At 36.0% G+C, this 7894-nt stretch overlaps 1 pseudogene; it reads right to left on the bottom strand.

Moving 5' to 3' along the window:
- On the bottom strand, positions 429-7682 carry LOC109838097 (annotated as a pseudogene).

Here is a 7894-nt window from a genome sequence, read left to right as displayed (position 1 = left end):
TTATGGGGTGTGAAAGTTATCAGATTGTAACTTTCACTGTAGATTGTGAAGACTGCTGAATAGAGTTTTCATCAGTTGTCGGAAGTGTCGTTGAATTGTAACTCTTCTCACTCTATGTGAAAAATCCTCTATTTGCAGCTTTCGTTTGTTAGCATGAAAGCTATCTGATTGTAACTTTCATTGTTGGAGCTTGATGGGGATCAGCTATCCATTGTGATTTTTAGACAGCCTACAGAACCCTCTCCAAAGTTTTTAAAAGTTCGCGGTTGACTGGTATGAATTTTTGGAATACTTTGGATTCCAAAATTTAGTGGATTGATTGTTTACTCCGTCTGATTTGAAGACATCGCGAACCTGGTTGTTGTAATATTGAAATTATGTAACCCCAAACCAAACAACGTAACTTTTGAGTCTTGATGACAATGAACTTAGTCAAACAAACTAAATCCCAAGTCATCGTCAGACTCATCGACAGGCTCGTCCTTCTTCTCTTCTTCCTTAGAGGCAGGAGTAGCAGCATTCTTAGCAGATGCAATAGAAATAACAGCAACAGCAAACTTGCTCGGATCCTTTAGATACTCCTTCACCCTCTCAGCCAGTGGGAAGGTGTATTCAGTGTCAACAGCAACAGCAAGGACGTTCTTGTAGGCATTGACGAACATGTGAGGCGTAGCTGTAAGAGTTAGGTAAGAGAGAGCCAAGGACAACGAAGCAACCATAGAAACACCAGCTGCAAACTTGTCAACGAGGTCATCCTCCGTGAGGTTGAGCACCTCTGGGCTTAAGACAGATCCATTGTCATAGACAGAGAGAATCGCAAGCCCACATGAGAGGGGCTTTATCCTAAGTTTAGTCAGGAGGGCAACCTCAGAGGAATCTACTTTATCTCCTTTCTTGATCAGCTCAACTGGGGTGATGATTTTAGCAATATCATCATTACTCTTTGTTAGGATGTTAAGCCATTTAGAAGAATGAGTTGCGCGTCAGATCGTGTCTTCATTTAATCTTCGTTGGGATGTTATGCCATTTAGAAGAATGAGTAATGCGCAGCTCCTGGCTTCATTAATATTTGTGGGAATGTTAAGCCACTGATGCGGTATAAACATGTACCAAAAAGGTTGCAAGTGCACAACCGTGTCAAGTTATAGTATTTAAGATATCGATCCCACGAGGAAGGTGTTTTGTAGGAGAAAATATAAAATCGGTTCTTATGTTGTGTGCGTGACAAATAAGATTGATGAGTGAATATGATTGTGAAGAGATTGAGATAGTGAAAATGATGTGTGTGGAGAGATAGAGAGAGTGGAAGTGATAGTGTGTAAATCGGCACGAGATATAAGTGAGAGTGGATGTGACAAAGAATGAATATGATCAATAAGGCAAGAAGGAAAAAGGAAAATAAAAATCAAGAATAAAGAAAATAAAATTCAAGAATAAAAGAAAATGCAAGAAATTAAAGATGGTGGATTCAATTATAGATATGGGTAATCTACAATTGAACCCACTTCTTAGAAAAGGGTAATTCCCTAGAGGGTTCTAGCCTAAAGGCGAATCAAACAAAATAAAAATAAACAAAAAGAAAAACTAAACCCAAGAGGGTTCTAGCCTCAAGGTGAATAGTATAAGAAATTAAAATCTAACTACAAAATAAAGTGCAAAATCTAAACTACAAAATAAAATTGCAAGAATTAAATGCAAGAAATTAAATCTATTCTATAAGCATGAAATAAATCTAAGGCAAGAGGGTTCTAGCCTCTTGGCTATTTAACAAGAAAATAAAATCTAAACTACAAGCATAGAAATAAATCTATACTAATAAGCAATAAAAAGGAAATAAAAGAGAAAAAGGAAAGAAAATGCAAACCTCTAAATAATTCTTCATCTCCATCTTCATCATCCAACAAAGAGAAGAAATATTTAAAGTGGTGAAAAAATTATTATTATTAATTGCAACTAAAGTTACAATTTTTGGAAGGCCTTCTCAATTAAGAGTAGCCCTCCTCTCCAAAAGGAGTTTACAAAATTTTCACACCTCTAACCCCTCACTCTCTACCCCTATTTATAGTAAACATCAGTGAATGAGAGCCATTGGATTGAAATCTTATCCAAAAACAACAAATTTCAGCCTTAGATTCGTAACAGACTGCCCAGCGTATCGATGCAGGCATCGATACAGGCATCGATGCAGGCATCGATGTCGGTATCGATGCAGGCATCGATGCATTAAAAGATAAAAATAATTATTAGTGGTATATTTATTCATATAAAATAGATAATGAGGGTATAAAATTGTAATAAAATATGATTATCAAATACCCCCACACCTAAACTTTTGCTAGTCCTCTAGCAAAGAAAATAAAAAGAAAATCCTAACTCACTTTCGCAGGAATCGCGGTTGTATTTAGCGTATACAACAAGCCTTTAAACCCCTAGGTTACCCTAGTGGACGAGTTGTAGTCTCGTGAGGGTTTGCAGTGAATATACCCACAAAATTCGGTCAACTTGCCAAATTAAAGAAGTCAGTAAATAACTAAATTCACTTGATAACTTTTAGATAATCTAATTGGAGCCAGTTATCACTCAAGAAAACATTTTTATATATAACTCTAAGGTATATTTTTAAGAAAATCTTCTCATTGTAGCAATACAAAACCAAGCCAAACTTAGAAATTTAATTTAAAAGTTTTGAAAGTAACATGCTAACTCTTTGTTTTAAATAATTTTCAAGTTGCTTGATCTAAAATATTTTCCAAGACCATATATACAACTATAAAACATTTATTAGTTTTATTTATTTATTTATTTTTAACTCTTTCATCCTTGGTGATTTTTTTCTACTTTAACGGGCTTTCTAAGTGACCTTTTAACGAGTTTTGGGCCAATGGATCCCCACCCAAATGGGCTTAGGTCATTAAGTATGGAAATACTCCTTGGGCTTAATTACTCGGTCAGCTTAGGCTTTATAAGATAGAATCACCTTGAATTCAAGAGTTTTTTTTTCGTTTTCGTTGCCCATTTTTCGCACTCTTCTTTTGTTTTTGTTTTTTTTGTATATGTATATATATTTTGAAAATATGTAAATCAAGACACTTTGAAAAAATTATTTTTAACTCTAAGTTAAGCATGCAAAAATTTCATTATTTTAAATAAAAGTCCAAGTTAAGGCTTAAGTAAAGTATACTACTTTGAAAATCATTTCTTAAGAAATTTATTTAGAGTTATCATAAAAGATGAACTTAAGTAAATAACCAACTAGGGATTAGAAAATTTCAAATTTATCAAATAAATCAATTATTACATAACTCTATCAATTTGGCAAGTAACGATATTTTTATAAATTTTTTTTTAAGGAAAAGAAAAAAAAAGACAAAAATGCACTAAAATTGTAAAATAAAGAGAAAAAAAATAACTAATTCCAACCCCCACACCTAAATTTTGTATTGTCCTTAATGCAAACTCTATGATGTATAAAGTAAAGCAGATACGAAGTGAAGCACTTACATTTGGTTCGCTGATAAAAATCTGCAATTACCTTTGGTCTGAGGAGGAGGAAATCAAACATTTATTCTTTTCTTGTTTTTTTTTTCTTTTTTTTTCTTTTTTTTCTTTTTTTTCTTTTTTTTTCTTTTTTTTAACAACTGAACAAGAAACTCTCAAATGAGAGAAGAATAAATTCTTTTTATTATTCTGAAATAAACAAAATAAACAATGTAGAATGAAATATTCAACATGAAGAGTTCATGTTCTACATTGAATCCTACCTTATTGCTGAAAATTCTCCCACGGATTTTAAATAAATTCAACATGATATAATCAACAATGTGCTGAAATTCTAAGCATTCCGGGGTGTTCAATGATTTTTGTGGCAATGGAAGGTAGGTATTATTGGTGTCATGCATATTGGACTTAGATTCTTGATTTGTGAATGTTTGTTCTCTAACAACCAATTTTTCTTTAACAATTTTCTCAACCCTAAGATTCATGGTTGATGTGTAAAAATTTGGTTGTTGTTTATTTTCCAAAAATCTTAGTTCATCAAGAAAGAGTTTTTCAAAATTCAGTTCAAAGCAGCAATTGTTTAACACAGTTTCTTTATTTTGACAAACCTGATCTGCTTCTCCTAATATTTTCAGCTCCTCACCAAAAATTTCCTCAAAACTTAGATCTGACTCTTCTTCTTCTTCCCTCGGTCTTTCCTGAATGGAATTATCAGGGGAAGAATGAATTGGAACAAGAATTTGGCTTAAAGGTGTTCTTTCCTGATTATCGACCTGTTTTCCTGACTGTAGTGCATTCATTTGAGTGTCCTTAGGATTGACCACGGGTTGACTCAGAATTTCTTCTTCCTCTACTTCACTTATGGCACTAGCTAGTTGATCAATATGGGTTTCTAATCTAGCTAGGGCTTGAGTGTTAGAGTTAAGTATGAGTTCGGTTGATTGCATAAAGGAGTTCATCGTGTAGGATGTTTGAGTTAACATATCTGTGGCTAGTGTGGAGGCCTTAATAATGATTTCAAAACCTTTTTCCAAAAAATTGAGACGTTCATCATGATCTGTATCAAGAGGAGTGTGAGTTACAACTTGATGATGAGGAGACTGATTTTGATGTGACAGATTGGGTTGTTGAAATTGTGGATGAGAATTGAAAGGAACTGTGTTTTCCCTAGGAAAATGTTGGGTCAAAGAGGGAGTGAAGTTTTGAGTTCCAGAGTGGTTTTCCTGATTCCATGCAATGTTTGTGTAACTTGCCCAACCTGGGTTGTAGGTCATTTACCGAATATTGATATGGACTCTCTTCAAACTCCCGAACTTCATTGGAAATTTCAATCCTATTGGGATAACATAAATTTTGAAAAACTTGTGGATTAGTCATTTGTTCAAAATGAATTTGTTGATGTGTATTGTCCTTAATCCACGTTTTGCATGCACCAAAATCAATATCTTTTTATATAAATTTTTTTTTTTGGAAAAATAAAAGTTAGTTTTTTTTAAGAAGAAAATGAAAAATCCTAACTAAAACAAATCAAAATCAATCATTTTTCAATCACTCTAACTCTAGGGTTAAGCCTAACTCAACTAGACTAGCTCCTAACCAAAAATTCCTTAAGTGAAAAGATAAAAGTTTTACCCGGGTAGTTAGCCAGGTAAGGATAGTACTAGAGGGTGATCAAAGATCAATTAAGTACCTCTTTCCTTGCGGAGCGCTTTACGCAACCCCTAAACCTTGCCTTAGACACCAACTAATCTGAGAAAACTTAAACCGGTTCACTTAAGGATTTCTTGTTCCTTATTGAGCTCGAATCCTTAGGGGCCAACGTCTAATGAGTTTTATTAGGCTTGGGTGGTGTAGTGAGGAATTAGTGATTTTTGGGCTAAGGAAAGGGTGATGAAATCCCTCACCTTATCTTGATTATGGGGTTTTGCCCTTAAAAATATTTTTAAGTGTGTGTCAAATCAAGATGCTCAAATCACTTGGTGAATTCCTACTAACTATATGAAATGCAACCCTATGAATTAAAAGCAACTAAAAAGGATGGAAGAAAAAAAATCTTTTTCTTTTTTTTAATTAGGGTTAACAATCAAACAAATGAGAAGGGGGGATTTGTTTGAATTTATTATCTTGTTAGTAAATGTCAAAGTGAAGGGTGAATTTTATTATGGTCAACGGAAATAAAATCCTTTTTTTTTCTTTAAGATCCTAATTGTCACTAATTGTGAGAAACTAACTAAAGGTGTGGAATTGAAAATATAAGGAAGAAGACTTACCACAAGCGAATATCCAATTCCTCAATCTCCAATTCTTGATCTTTAATCTCCAAGTAGTTCTTTCACAATAAACACACAAGTTAAAGAACCAAAATAATTAAAACCTACTTAAGCACCTTCCCCGGCAACGGCGCCAAAAACTTGATGCGGCATAAACATGTACCAAAAAGGTTGCAAGTGCACAACCGTGTCAAGTTATAGTATTTAAGATATCGATCCCACGAGGAAGGTGTTTTGTAGGAGAAAATATAAAATCGGTTCTTATGTTGTGTGCGTGACAAGTAGGAGTGATAAGTGAATGTGATTGTGGAGAGATAGAGAGAGTGGAAGTGATAGTGTGTAAATCGGCACGAGATATAAGTGAGAGTGGATGTGACAAAGAATGAATATGATCAATAAGGCAAGAAGGAAAAAGAAAATAAAAATCAAGAATAAAGAAAATAAAATTCAAGAATAAAAGAAAAATGCCCCCATCGATGCGGGCATCGATGCCTCCCCTTCTGCTTTTGTTGTCCGCAGATTCTTCTTGTTGTTTGCTTTGGGGCTTTGGACATTGGGCTTTTCTTGGACTCTTGGGCTTGGGCTTTGATTTATTTCTTCATTTAAATACTTGAAAGAATTCATTGGGCTTCATGGGTTCATTTTTTCAATAAATCATGGGCTTTTGTTGAGAGATGGGAGTTTGAGATTTATTCTTCATTAACCTGCAATTTAAAGATAAAAACAATTATTAGTGCTATATTTATTTATATAAAATAGATAATGAGGGTATAAAATTGTAATAAAATGTGATTATCAGCCACTTAGAAGAATGAGTTACGCGTCGGATCGAGCCAGATGATTTCAATGTTGTTGATTGTAATCTATCTGTACTTATCTAATAGACTCCACAGTGGAGTCGTCTGTTTCTTCTCGGCTTTGGTCACCTTGATGATCGCTGTTAGCTCTTCTTTTATTTATCTGGGGCTGTGCCATAGCCTTGGTAGTCGAGAGGCTGCTATTATAGCGGTCCAAATGCATAGATAAATTCTGCATTTAAGGATTGGAACGCGTGGGGTAAGATCTACGTTTGAGAATTAGAACACGTAGGTGAATTCCGCGCGTGGGTGAATTCTGCGTTCGGAAGTTCAACCAACTTGAACGCTGAAAATAGCGTTTGGGTGGGATTCTAACCTAGAATCCCGTTCCAATTTGACAGCTCATAGCTGTCTATAAATAGACTGTTGGGGGGAGGGTCAAATCAAGAGTCATTCGACTCTTCTTGAAATTTCAACGAAGATTTTCATTCTCATCTCCGACGAGCATTGTTCCTCTTCTCTCTCGACCGAAATCCATGGCGCCTAAGAAGAAGACCGTCTCTCGACCCTCCAGATCCGATGTTGCCTTAGCTCAGGGTTCGTCGGCATCTGCGTTGGCTGGTGGTGCCGTGACTCAGGCGAGCGTGCCGCCGCCTCAACTCTCTTTAATCGGGGGTGAGTATAACTTCTGTGGTCGTCAAAACTCGCTGCGGCGAGTTCTAATCTCTGAATCAACGAGGAGACTCGTTTCAATAACGCGGAGCTGGACTCTGTCGTTTAGTATTTTGGACACGGGGTTCGATCTCCGCATCTAAGATTTTCGATGCGAGGTTGGATCTTCGCGTCTAAGATTTTCGACGCGAAGTTTGATCTCCGCGTCTAAGATTTTTGATGTGAGGTTTGATCTCCGCGTTTAAGATTTTTGACGCGAGGTTCGATCTTCGCTTCTGATTTGCCTCTTGCATTGTCTAACCCTTTTCTTTGTTTTGCAGTGCGTCATACCAGCGAGCCTCTCCCTTTTCGCCATCATTTTGGGTATGAAGGTGGTGTGGATCTGAACATGGCATTCAACCTGCGCCGAGAACTCCCGGTGTTCTGAATTACGGAGAAGAGTCATGTGGAACTAATCATCCAAGCTTCTCCTGAAACTCTTAGGATATTGGTTACGGATGCTAGACTTGAGAACCTGAGCCGTAAACCGATAGTCAAACCTGGATTCCTCTTCGGGGATTTTTTTGACTTTGAGGCAGGCGTTGCTTATGATGGGGACTACAAGTAGCTGCGGAAAGTTGGAGACCGCAACCTTTTCTTGTCCAATATGGAGAGGAT

The sequence above is a fragment of the Asparagus officinalis genome, chromosome 1, assembly GCF_001876935.1.
Source record: "Asparagus officinalis chromosome 1, Aspof.V1, whole genome shotgun sequence".
In the NCBI taxonomy this organism is placed as follows: Eukaryota; Viridiplantae; Streptophyta; class Magnoliopsida; order Asparagales; family Asparagaceae; genus Asparagus; species Asparagus officinalis.
This window is presented reverse-complemented; position numbering and strand designations above follow the sequence as displayed.